The sequence below is a fragment of the Camelus dromedarius genome, chromosome 20 (assembly GCF_036321535.1).
Source record: "Camelus dromedarius isolate mCamDro1 chromosome 20, mCamDro1.pat, whole genome shotgun sequence".
Classification (NCBI taxonomy): domain Eukaryota; kingdom Metazoa; phylum Chordata; class Mammalia; order Artiodactyla; family Camelidae; genus Camelus; species Camelus dromedarius.
This window is the reverse complement of record NC_087455.1, coordinates 14,212,073-14,225,686: the sequence shown is the minus strand read 5'-3', so window position 1 is coordinate 14,225,686 and position 13,614 is coordinate 14,212,073.

Below are 13,614 nucleotides of genomic sequence, written 5' to 3'. Positions count from 1 at the left end.
GAAGAATTGGGGAGGATAACGTAATCTACCTGTTACATATTCTGTTTTGGTTCCTTAATCAGTAAAGCAGGAATAGTTCTATCTACAAAATTGGTTCTTTTAGATATTAATGATGTATCTGTGTGCCCAGCACACTCCCTGGTCCATAAAGAGCCCCCGATAAATGTTGGCTAATAGCAGCAGTCAGTGTAGTGGTAGTGATGGAGTGGTACCCTGTCCCAGGTTTTTCTATCATGTTCTGCCCTGCTTTATTCATTCATTCATTTATTCATGATTTATATAATAATTATTAACTACCCACATGATTACAATACACCAGAAACTTTCTTAGTCTTAGCTGACCTCACAAAAGAATGGTCTCAGTTAACATTTGCATAGCATTTTCACACCCAGGATCTATTTTGATCCTCACAGCTACCCTTTGCTGTAGGTCTTCTCATACCCATTAGATGAAAGATGAAGCTAAATCTGGCTGAACACCTCAATGTTGTCTATGAGACAAGCAATAGACAAGAGGTCACAACCTCATGAATTCAAATCTCTGTAGCTAGGCACCACCAAGGCTACTTCAGGACGGGACAGCCACTCTGAGTCTCCTTCTCACTCAGAATTCATGAACTCTAAAAGCTTTGTAGGAGACATCACAGCATTGCCATGCCACACCTGATGCTTGTTCCATTCATTCCCTCGTTTATAATGAGACAGTAAGTGTCTGGCTTAGTGTTCTGAATGGGTATTATCTGGGAGGAAGGAATGGGAGATCAAAGAAAGGCAGAGCATTTCAGCTAGCACAGTGTAAGCAAAGGCAAATGGTGAGAAACTTCAAGGTACCTGTGAGAAAATGAGGAAGTTCAATGATAAGGCATCAGTATCAGTTTCAAGGCTGAGATGGAGGGAGATGGTGCTGGAGATGTAATCAGGCATTTTACCAGGGATGGCAATATATGTCACGCAAAGGAACATAGATGCTAGATTATAAACAGTGAAGCATCTTTGGAAGGTTTTTCAAAGGGGCCTGATGAAGGCAAATCTGAGCTTTCTAATGGGCCGGCTACCTGCCAGCTGTGCAGGTAAGGGCTCTGAAGAGTGACACATCTTCACAAGAAAAACAACCAGGAGACATCCTTTTACTTGACTACTTCATGGAAATGAAGTAGATGGACGGGCTGGTACTGTCGGGGCTGGGTCCATCCTTAGGAACATAACAGGTAGAGGGGATCGTTGTACAAGCACAAAAGAGGGACCTGGAATCAGATCTGAACACAACAACCTGAATTACTGAACCACAAGGAATCTAGGAAGGCATTTCGTCATTATCCTCATTACAGATGAGAAAATCATTGCCTACAGAATGTACAGACCTACTTGAGGTCACCCAGAAGCCTCCTCAGTCCCAGTCCTGTCCTTCCCTCATCCCCTGAGTATTGACCACGTGCAGGCAGTTCAGAGGTTAGAGGATTGGAGACCCTTGGGAGATTCTGTCACTCAGGAACCATTGTCTTTCTTGGCATGGATCCCAACCAGCTGTACTCCCTTCACACTCCCTGCACTCTGGGCTCCCATGGAGGCCAAGGAGACATAGATGCCAAGGGCATGTGAGGTAGGTGTCAGCTATCCTAAGAGAAGGACGGACCACCATTCAGTGGAATGTCTGTGTGTGAGTTAAGGCTAATCCCGCAGGAGGAGGCCACTGACGTCGGTGAAAATGAAATGCGTGGTTCTGAGGGAGCCAGATCCGTATTAGAACATGTCAGAGACCTCAGGAAACCAGAGGCTGAGGAAGCCCACCCTCAACTTCCAGTCTGTCCAGTGGACACTCTTTCAATGGTCCAACCCTTGCTGTAGTAACTTTATTCCCCAAGCATCTTAAAAGGGCCCCCAGCACCTGCCGTTTGCCCTCTGATCTCAGCTCTTGCTGAGCTGAGGAGCCCTCAGGCTGACTCCTTGGCTCACACTTAACAGCCAATGCGTACTGCCTTGACCCACTCTTGTCACTAAAGTAAAAGGCCAATATTATCACCAGCCCACTCCTCACTTCCCGCCTTAAATTTATTCACACAATTCTCCAATGTTTCCAGCAGAAACTGCTCTTAAAATAGACCAGAGAGAGGCCCCTTTACTATAACAAAACTACCCCATAAATCAGAGGAAAATAGAGGAGAGGACTGGAAGGATAAATCTAAAGGAATACATCTGGGGTTAATAGTCTGCTGGCAAATATTCTTTTCTTGTTCCTCCCTAAGGTCTATGGGGGGAACGTAGGGTATCAGAGGGAAAGGCTCACTTTAGAAAAAGATTAGCTATGAAACAGGTAGTTCAAAAGACAAAGGGCAGGAAATGTGCCTCCTGTTCCAGCTCTAAGTAGCCTTGTACAATTTGTGTCAACTCTGTGGGCTTTGAGACCATGGCTTTGGAAACAGAGGGAATTGGACAAGGTGATTCTCTGGCTCTAATAGTCTATGATTTTAACCTAAAACCAGATTGAGGAAAACTGGAAAACAAAGTTCATGACCACAGGGGAACTTGAATCCACTCTCTAGGCTTAATTTAGTCCCTTTATTGTTTGTTGGTTTGGTTTCTGGTTTTTCTTTAGTATGAGCAATCTATCTTCCCTATAGCTTTAAAAAAAATTTTTAATACAAAAAAAATAAAAATACTCCCAGAGGGAGGTCTGTGGGTTTGTGGAAAAATGGGGCAAGAAAGAGCTGTCGTAGGGTAGCACGGACAGAGAATCTAAGAAAACATATGCTCCCGGCTCACTTCCAAGTAAGACATACAGAGCAATCACACACCTTCTCAGAGGAGCCTGGGCTTCAGAGACACCCCAAAGCAGACCCAGGACTGCACTGGCCTGTCTCCTGCTGTGAGCTGGTTTGGCTTCCACTGTGTCAGTTGAAGCCCCATGTGATCTTCATGGCACAGAGATGTAGAGCCAGGCTGTCACTCAGATTCTGAGAGGTTTCCTTGACACGTGAAGCCCTGGGAGCAACCGCACAACAAACATGAAATAAACACTTCTGTTGGGAGCTCCCATAAATGTCAGATTTTCTGCAGCTCATTTTGAAATACACCTAAAAGTCATTTTTGTTTTCCAGTGAAGATCCCTTAGCAGTCCCCTCGAAGTGGTTAGACATGTGGGTTTAGAGAATTTAGACACTCTGGCATTAGCCACAAAAACTGAGTAACTGTATATTACCTAAAAGCTACAAACGTTCTTACAGGGAGGGAGCTCTTGTTTGCAGTGTAATTTATAGGTTCTGCGCTAAGCATTTGAAACTCACAGCTATCCTCCACAGAAGCACTCTTTTTTTTAATTAATAGACTTTACCTTTCTTTTAGCATTTTTAAGCTTATGGAAAAATTGGGCACAAGGTCCATGGTTTCCATTTACTTCCCATCGCCCACCCTCATCCCCCCTATCTTGCATTAGTGTAGTACATTTGTTTCAACTGATGAGCCAATATTGATACATTATGTTTAACCCAAGTCCATAGATTTCAGTCTCTGTGTTGTACATTCTGTGAGTTTTGACAATAACGTTGGATGACATGCATCCACCCATGCAGTCTCATACAGAACAGCTCTACTGCCCTGAAAATCCCCTGTGCTCCACCTATTCTTCCCTCCCGCCTTCTCTCTGGCAACCAGCGATCTTTTTACCGTCTTAAGGAAGCAATTTCATTCACTTTCACAGATGAAGAACCCAGGCCTTAAAGAGGTCAAGAAATTAATGTACCAAGGTAAGTAGGAGGTCATAGATCCACTAGATTCCACCTGATTCCGGGGTCAGGCTTGTCACAGTGCATTGATCCACCCAGCTGTCACTCCGTGAACACCCTCGAGGTGCCAGGCACAGTGCAGATGCTGGGGAGATAATGATGAATAACCCTACAGCATAGCTCCTGCTCCCATGGAGTTCACAGACTAATGGGAAGCAGACATTAAACAAATTAGCACACAGATAAATATAGCGACCAGTGCTTGAAGGGAAATACTAGGTCCTAAGGTATAACAAGGATGCTCTACAGGGAGACCTAGTTTACAGGAGGAGGAGGTCATGGAAGCTGGGCAGGGTGGGGTGGGTGGTCTCAGGGAAGACCTCACTAAAGAAGAACAAAAAGAAGTTCTTCCAGGGTGAGGGGTGGGGGTCAGTGTGCTCCAGAAAGAGAGAACAGTTTTCACAAAGACCGTGAGGTGGAGCAGCAAAATCGGCTCTTTCAGGAAAACTTCCCTCCCTCATACAAAGTGGTCTAAAGTCAGTTTTCTACGTTTATAGCTAGTCAAGAGCACTTCTGAATAAGGCGATTTCATGTGGTCCAGAAAGTTCCGTGAAAACATTCTCACCCACCAACACTAGGAGAGCCGCTCACCGCTAATACCCATGAACTGCCTTACAACAAGTTTGGTAGGTCTGAATTTCATCATTACCTTCATTTTCTAGAAGAAAAAGCAAAGGTCTGGAGAGAAGTAAATTTCCCAAGGCCACGAAGCAGTCACTGTCTGCATGCCACGCCTCCTCTGCAGTGACAGAGCCACCTCCTACAGGTCTACTCCTGCACCAAGGAACCGGTGAGAAGCCCAGTGCCGGCACAAAGTGCTCATCAAATCGGCATTTGAACAATGAATGAACGAATGAATGAATGAATGCCTTTGATAACCAGTCAAGGAGTGTCAAGCAGGCAGCTTGATAGTGTAGAAAGAGGAGTGGTTTTGGACTCAAACACTCTGTCTGGCCATCTCTTCTCGAACAAATGTTCTTGTTTGTTACTCTGGTCTCAGTATCCTAATCTGCTCATCAGTAAGTATATCATTTAAAATTGAAAAGATAACCAATATGTTTTAATTAAGCATAATAACAGAACTAGCAAACTCTGGAAAGACAAAGGAAGAAGCAGGGGAGAGAGGCTACAGGCTTATCTGGATTCTTACATCTGTGGATTCATGATTCACTCAACCTAACACTACAGGTACCTGTAGGTACCCGTGACACTCACTATCACTCTTCCTTTCTTCACCAGTGCCAGACATTATTAATCAATCACGGCACGCTTTCTCGATGAGCCCATGTTAAACCTGTCAGCACAGGGCTCCAGGCAGCTAGTAGGACACACCATCAATGACCCTCAGGGCGAAACCTGTTTGTGAACACTACACCAAAAAGATACTTAATTGATTAAGAGCAGCTTCCAGTGAAAACTGGAAATTAAGACTTGAATTTCATGGAGCTTTAGCAACTCTGAAATTCTCCAACCGGACTCAGGCTCAGTCTTTATGAGATGTCTTAGCAGTACCTAGGTTTTCACTGACTTTTCAGCACTTTGTTTTCAGTGAAGTGGGTTAACCAGACAAGGCTCCAAACATCCCTCTAGTTGCTCGTGATTTAGTAAAAGTTCCATTTGATCGTCTTCCTGGAACTATTCCCCTCCTTCCTTCCCCCGACAACAGGCAGGAAACTTCGGTTCACTGGTCGATGCTGATACTGTATGGAGGGAGGAGCTTCCTTTGAACTTTTATTTCTCTCAGCTATTGGGGTGGGGATGCCTGTTTCAAGGGCACTGTTGAGAAAAGTGGGAAGGAAATTCAAGATGGTGGTTAAGAGGACAATAGCCATTGATCCATTCAATTAATACATACTGAGCTTGTCCTGAATGGCAGGCACTATTCTAAGAACTGGAGCTACAACAAAGAAGAAAGCAGACAAAAATCCCTTCATGCATCTTGCATTCAAATGGTGGCATTTGTCCAGGTGAGAAATGCTTAGACCAATACTCAGGCTGTGTACTTGGGGATGGAGAGTGATTATGTTTACTTTACTGTAGAGATTTCAAAGCAGTTTTAACATGTGTCCAATAAACACCCTACAAAGTTTCATCCAAAGAAAACTGAATTTAGGAGGGCTAAGTGACTAATGAGGGGGTCTCTCAGCAGACAACCTGGGGATGCCTTTATAAGTAAAACTAAAGCCCTCACTCTGCCTCAGAATTACCTGGAATGTTTTAAATTAATGCAGTTCAAGCCATATTCTATAGATTCTGAATTAATTTTACATGAAAAAGAATCTGAAAAGGAATATATATATATACGTATATGTATATATGTGTGTGTGAATCACTATTCTGTACACCAGAAACTAACACAACAATGTAAACCAACTATATTTTAATTTTAAAAAACACCACAAAACAACAACAAAAAAACTGACTCTACGGGAGTGTTGTAAGGACCACAGAAGTGAAATGTATGTGAAGAGTGTTTGGTAGATAATAAAACCCAGTTGAAATGCCTTTTCCTACTCCTAGAATTTCCTTCTTGGAACTTTAAGGCAGAAATGTTGAAATCATATGGAAGAAGAGCAGCTGTAACCAAACGGTTCAGGTTTGCCTGAATACTGAGAGCCAGACACTGTGGACAGAAGAGCAGGGAGGAGACAGGGAGGGGATGGGTATCGCATTCATACATTCCCTTCTCTTGGCCTGTTGTAGTTTGGGCTTCTGTCCAGGGCTTGCTGGTGTCACTGGACTCCAGCCAGCAGCCCAGTTCCAGGCTGGCTCCAGGCCTCTGAGACCTTTGGGTATCAGGACTCAAACTGAGAAAGACACATACTGGATGGAATGATGTCTGTTGAACACCAGTTCTGAGATGCTCTGATCCTGGGGGCAGGGGGTAAAGCTTATTGGAGCTTGGGTTTTGTTGTACACCTTCCCTTCCTGTTCCATGAATTGCAAGCTACAAGCAGGGGTGGTGTTTTGAATCTGGGCCTCCAAGCAAAACACTTCCACAGAGATTGTATAAGAGATGAAACTGGGGAGAGAAGATGAGGCAGATAATCAAGGACTTGTGAGCCTTTCTAAGGAGTTTGGACTTTACCCCCAAAATCAATGTGGAATCATTGAAGAGTATTAAGCTGAGAAATGCCACAATCAGACACATATTCAGGGAATCCCAAGAAAGCTATCAAGTGGAGAATGGATCGAAGCGAGCAAAACTAATCCAGGCATAAATTGATGGCAACCTGACCTAGATCATTTCAATGAAGGCTGGAAGAGCTGGGTAGAATTATAAAAACATTTAGATGTTAGGATTAACAGGACTTGGTGACTACTGGGATGTAGAAGATGAGGGAAATGGAGAAATGGACAGTCACACCCAAATCTGTGGCTTACGTGAGAGTATGCTAATACCATTCACAAAGACAGAAACCACAGGAAACAGAGAAGGTCAAGGGTAAATACTCCTTAACCGTGCAATTGAGTTTCAGGTTCTGGTCGCACTTCTAGTGGGACTGCGTCTGTAAGCAGTTGAGTGTGCACGTCTACTGCTGAGCATCTGGACTGAGTCATCTGTCATCGTCGCCTGTTGCTGGAGTCTCCTCACTCTCCTACTGCCTTTCTTTGCTTTACATGTATTCCCAGGGGTTATCCTTAGCCCTCTCTCTCACCTCTACCTAATTCAGGGTCCTCATTACTTTGCAGACACATGGTTTTCTTTCAAAATGTCCACACCTTTATTTTTCCAGAATGTCTACAAGCTTAATTTCTTTGTAATATCAATTATTGGCATAACCAACTTGCTTCAGGAAGCAAGGAGTCCTCCTCTCCTCACCTGCTCCCAACCTCCACCTTTGGGCTGGCATAGATCTCCTGCATTCCAAGTCCCAGGAAGAAATCATTTTCCCACATACCTGTAATTCAAGTTCAGTCCCTGATTCTAGCCGAGGTGATGACCCCCGAGTCCTCTTTGAAGTCTGAGTAGGGGGTATTTTCAATAAGCTGCGGCCATGTGAGTAAAAGAGAAGCATTCCCACCTGGAGGTGCTATCAGTCATTCATTTGGGAAGTCAAGGCTCCTGCTCCTGCTCTGTGCCTGTAGTGTTTCTAACATGAATTAGGTATGCTGTCCCTGAGGAGATACAGGTTTTCTTCTGGGCTGTGCGTCCCTATTTGTGAGCCCATGGGTGCACTGACTGAGCCGAGGACAGTGCCACCAACATCCAGTAACCAGCAGGACCTGAACCAGCTTTCATTTGCTCTTGCCTTGGCTGGTGCTGCCGGTAGCATCCCTTACATCTTGGTTCTCTACACGCCGGTGGAATTCCATGGAGTTTCTCTCTTCCACTGTCTTGTCATCCCTTTGCTGCACTCCTGACTCAGACCTGGATATCAGGAGACACCATCCAATCTCCTTTCCCACTTTTCCTTGATTTCTCAGCTGTTTAATAGGAAAGGAAGGTTGCACTATCCATCTGCTGCTAAATTCTATCAAACATTTAACAAAGGGGGAAAAAAAAAAGCCAAACTTATACAAGCTCTTCCAGAAAATACAAGAGGAGGGAACACTACCAAACTCATTTCACAAAAACAACGTATCCCTACTACCAATGCATGAAAAGAATTTATAAGAAACCACAGTATCTACAAATATCCCTCACCAACTGGTCATAAACATGTGGGCGCAGTTATTAGCCCCATTTTACAGGTGAGGAAAATAAGGCTTCAAGAAGATTAGAGACTTTTCCTGAGCTACACGGCTGAAAAGCAGTAGATCTAGAACACAAACCTAGGTCTCCCAGACTCCAGGACATCTGCTTTTAGCCAATATGTCACAGGGGTTTCTACTATGATGCTTATTGAAAGGAGTGAATTGCTAATAGATAAATTTCACCTCTGGGAGGTGGATGAAGGAGGCAATTCACCCAAGGATTGACAGCCTCCTGTACTTGAGCACAGCAGCTCCTCTGTTGCCCGCCTCCCACTCCCTGTGGTTACTTTGAGCGGCTCTGCCTGGCCAGCACCCGCTCACCACGGAGAGCGACAGCCTCTGGGTTTTAAGAACTGCAGTGTCAGCTCAGTTAAAACCACCAAAATCACAATTGTTTAAGAGTTTCAATCCCCTTGGGACACATATATTCTAGAAAGGCTCAGCTTGAAGCCAAATCAAGACTGAGGTGATTTGACACGTAGCCAGTGCACATCTTGTTTATTAATAAAACAGCCCTGCAAGCAATTAAGCCTCACGTGCTGTTGTAGGCGCCCCTGGAATCTCATCCCTGGAGTCTCCTTCCCGGCCTGGTCCTCCCCCAAGTGTCCTTTTCAACTGTCTTTCTTGGACTTCAGAGGGAGAGAGAGGGATGGAGCCTGAGGTTTCTGGCGGTGCACTTCCACAGAAGTGCCGTTCTGTCCAAGAGTCTGCTCTCTGATTGTCTGTCCCTCCATAGACCCGTACTTAGGAGGAAAATGACTTTTCCTCTGTTCTTCTCAAGTCTGGGCAGCCCCTCCCCAGAGCAGCTTTCTACCTTCAAAACCCACAGAACCTCCTTAGAACGTGGCAGGAATGACACCAAATTAATAAAATCCAGCTCCAAAGTCAACCTCATTTATCCACCCACAGGTAGAGGTGAGCAGAAGCTTCTTTTGCTTCAAGACTAGATATTATTTCCAGAAGAAGAGCTACTCTGAAATCTAAAACCAGTAGGTAATATCAGAATCCCACTGAGTCCTCACAGAATTCTACCAGCCGCCAGGACAAACTTTTCATTCATTTATATATTGCTCTTATAAACGTTTGCTAAGGACCCATGCTAGAGCTTTCTCCCAGCCCATACCCCACCTTTGTGTGAATCCCTACAGCATACCCCTTCCTCCAGGTGGATGCAGCTCGGCACACGGGCCCGGCCAGTGGAGCAAGGACTCACCCCAGGACACCTAAGGGTCTCGGTGTCCATCCCTCCATTTTCTCCACCCCAGGCAATCATAAGCAGCTGCTCTGCCCACCAGCTACATTACAATCTAAAGCATTTGAGCCTAAAACATCTAATCAAAGAAAAATTCAAGGCAGAATCTGATAGGTCCCTGTTAGTAATTCGGAGAGAAAGTACAGAGGGAATCCAGAGAAGAGAATTTTTAGGAGGGAACTTAATAATTAGGTTGAATGGAAGAAATAGGACCTGAGCTGGATGTGGTAACCAGCCCCCAAGATGGCCACCAATGATTCCTATCTCCTGGTTTTTATGCCCTTTGTAGCCCCCTCCCACCTTAAGCAGGGCTGACTTGTATGTATGACTTGATGGAGTGTGACTTCCAAGGCTTGGTCATAAAGGACACGGAGGGTTCTGTGCGGCTTTCTCTTAGATCACTCACTCTGGGGAAAGCCAACTACCATGTCATAAGGACATTCAAACAGCCCTCTGGGGATGACACATGGCAAGGAACTGAGGCCTCCTGCCAATAGCATGAGAGGGAACCATCACAGAAGGGAGTTCTCCAGCCCCAGGCAAGTCTTCAGATGATTGCAGCCCCTGCTGCATCTTGACCACAACCTCATAAGAGAATCTGAGCCAGAACAACACAGCTAAGCCACTCCCAAATTCTCGACCCAAAGAAACTGTGAGGTAATAAATACTTGCTGTTTAGGCTGCTACACTTTAGTAATTTGTTACACAGCAATGGGTAACTAATACACTGGGCCTTAAAGAAGTGGGAAATTTTCAGTGCTCAGAAATGTTACCAGGGAGGGTTTTTCCCAGATTGGAAGATTGGCAAGACACAGGAGAGACAAAAATCATCTATTGGAGTAGAAACTTGCTTCCACAAAGGACTGGAAGAAGTTCTATATCTGAAGGCCTCTTTTTAGAGTGAGAACTCTCTTGAGGGAGTAGAAATTTGGTTTCTAGTTTGATGAATTTCCCCAAGGGAAGTTTGACAGTGGCATTTTTGCAGAGCATCCACCTAGGAATCTCCCACCTCTAAGTTCACAACAACCACTTGAATGGAGATGATAACATTTCTCAAGTGTAGAAAAAAATATCCTGTACACAATGAAGATGATGTAGTCCTGGATAATAAGATGAGGCATTGAAGGGGAAGGGACAGGAAAGGGGAGGGGGACTTCACCATTTATCTCCACAAATCTTTATTGTTTAATTTTTTTCAACAAATGGGTAAAAAAAAGTAAATGTTTTCAATTCTAATCAGCAAATATGATATTTTTAAAGTTGTTCTAGGAATCCAAAGCAAAGAGTGATGGCTGGCAACCTTGGCTTATGGAAGCCCTCTGGAAATCCCACAAAAATCTGCATTCAACCTGGAGACCAACAGGGCGTCTCTGTTCACCCCATGTCAGAACACAGAGCTACTCAGAGCTTCTGGCTAAGAAATATGTTTCCTCTTCCCAGCCAATCCTGATTTCTTTATACAAGGATGGTACTGAATTTGTTTTATACCAAAAGCTATAAAATACAGGAATCAAGAATCTTAGGGGAAAAAAAGATTATTGCAGATATTTTCCTCCAATGATTAATTGTGAAATCCAGGGTAAATCAAAACATCTTTTAATAAAAGGTTATTAAAAAATTTTTTTTTAAAAAGTGATGGGTGATTTGGACTCTGTCACTAAGAGTGCCTGCCTCTCCCACTTTGTACATAAGAGATCTGTGTGATTTATTCTGGGTGAGAAGGAAAAAAAAAATCCCTCTTGCCTTCACTGTAAAGATTCTCGAACCAGTTCCCGGGCTAATGGAGGGAGCATAAAAGAAAAGGATTCTGTCCTCCAGAAATCAGCCAATGAGTGGGAAGAGGAAAGGGGTGTCTGCTTCTTACAGACTCAAAATTAAAGCTAGCTTCACTAATTCTAAGTTCTCTGCAGGGAATTCCCAAAACCAGCTCCCCAGCTGGGCTTCCATCATGTCCAGCAGGGCCAAAAAGAAGATCCTCTCCTCTCAGCCACCTGGATCTCCAAGGGACCGTGCAGGAATCACTTAAGTCCTATGGAAAAGCCCTTCCAATTCAGATATGAATATGTTTTAAATGTTCTAGGCAGAAGAATAGACTCCACTTAAATCATCAGAAGACGGTTAGGGAAGGGATTGAAAGCCACTGCAGTTATAACTAAGGAGATGCACTTTTTGTAAATTTAATATCAGGGTGGAAGCCAGAAACTCAGAACTACTGAGATGCCACTTACCAGGAATACCACTAACTTTGAAGGGAATCGCAGAAGTTCCTAGCAAAGCCTAATAGGCACATAGTCCAATCTAAAGCTTTCTTTCCTTCTTCTCGGCTTTGTCACGAGGAAGTAAGAATGCAGAGGTGGGGGCGTGGGAATGCCAATATGCCATTTCCATTATGAAATTGTCTACGAATGTTAAAAGTCATAATAAAAGGATGAGAAAAGCTGCTACCACCCAGGTGCCCCAAGTTCCAAGTCCAAAGTGTCCCTGAGGTCAATTGGAATCTAGGAAGAATTTAGATTCATGGAACCTGCAAGAGACCTAAAACACAGCAAATATTTGCTTAGTCTTGAGACTGATAACACGGAAAATAAGGAGGGAAAACATTCAACCCAAGGTGTTTGAATTTCTTTAAAACATGCCTTGATCATCTGACACATTTTAAATACATAAATTAACTTTATTAGCATCACTATTTTCAGGTTAAACCAGACAGCGATGTGTCTATTTAGTTGCCTGTTATAGGAAGTTGAGTTTACTTAGATGAAACATCATGGCCTATTCACTGTTGTGTGGCTGGTAAGGAGCTGAGAAGGAAAAAAAAGTAGACTACAAAATCCAGCAGTGCAAACCCAAAACTTCAGTGAACTAACACAGGCCGAAATAACCTACCCCTACTCTGTACGAGCACGTACAAGCCACACCATCCTTATTCTCCTCCATCTCGGTTTCATAAAGACAGAAAAACCACATAAAGACAACGATCTCCCCTCAACAATTCTCCATGTCTGGAAAAGCCTTAAAAGTCTCAGTAATCTCCAAAGTCAGCAGAAAAGGAGCCAATTTTCCCTGTAGGATGATGTGACCCTATGAAGAATTACGTGTGGATCCTGGGCATATACCCAGAGAAAACTCCAGTTCCAAAGACACCTGAACCCCAATGTTCACAGCAGCACTGTTTACAACAGCCAAGACATGGAAGCAACCTAAATGTCCATTGACAGTTGACTGAATAAAGAAGCTGTGGTATATATATACAATGGAATACTACTCAGCCATAAAAAAGAATAAAATAATGCCATTTGCAGCAACATGGATGGACCTGGAGATTGTCATTCTATGTGAAGTAAGCCAGAAAGATAAATATCATATGATACCACTTATATGTGGAACCTAAAAAAAAAAAAAAAAAAGACACAAATGAACTTATCCACAAAACAGAAACAGACTCACAAACATAGAGAACAAACTTATGGTTACCGTGGGGTAAAGAGGGTGGGAAGGGATAAATCGGCAGTTTGAAATCTGTGCCTCTTGAGGAGTGATGGAAATGTCAGCTGTCTTGATTGTGGTGGTGGTTTCATAGGTGTACACATCTATCAAAATTCATCAAATTGTACATCTGAAATATGTGTAGTTTACTGTACAGGAATCATACCACAATGAAGGTTCTAAAAAAAAAAGAAAGAAACTGAGCCCCTTACCTGAGCCAAATACAATTTTACTATTAAGTGTGCGGCTCCCTCTTCAATCATGGAACACAGAATAGTTAAGTTATCAAGGGCTTGTGGATTACCTAGCAAATCGTGCAGCATTCCCTAAATTTTAGATATTCTTTTACCACCTTAATAATTGTTGCATATCTGTGAACCAACTGTACTAATACTTAAT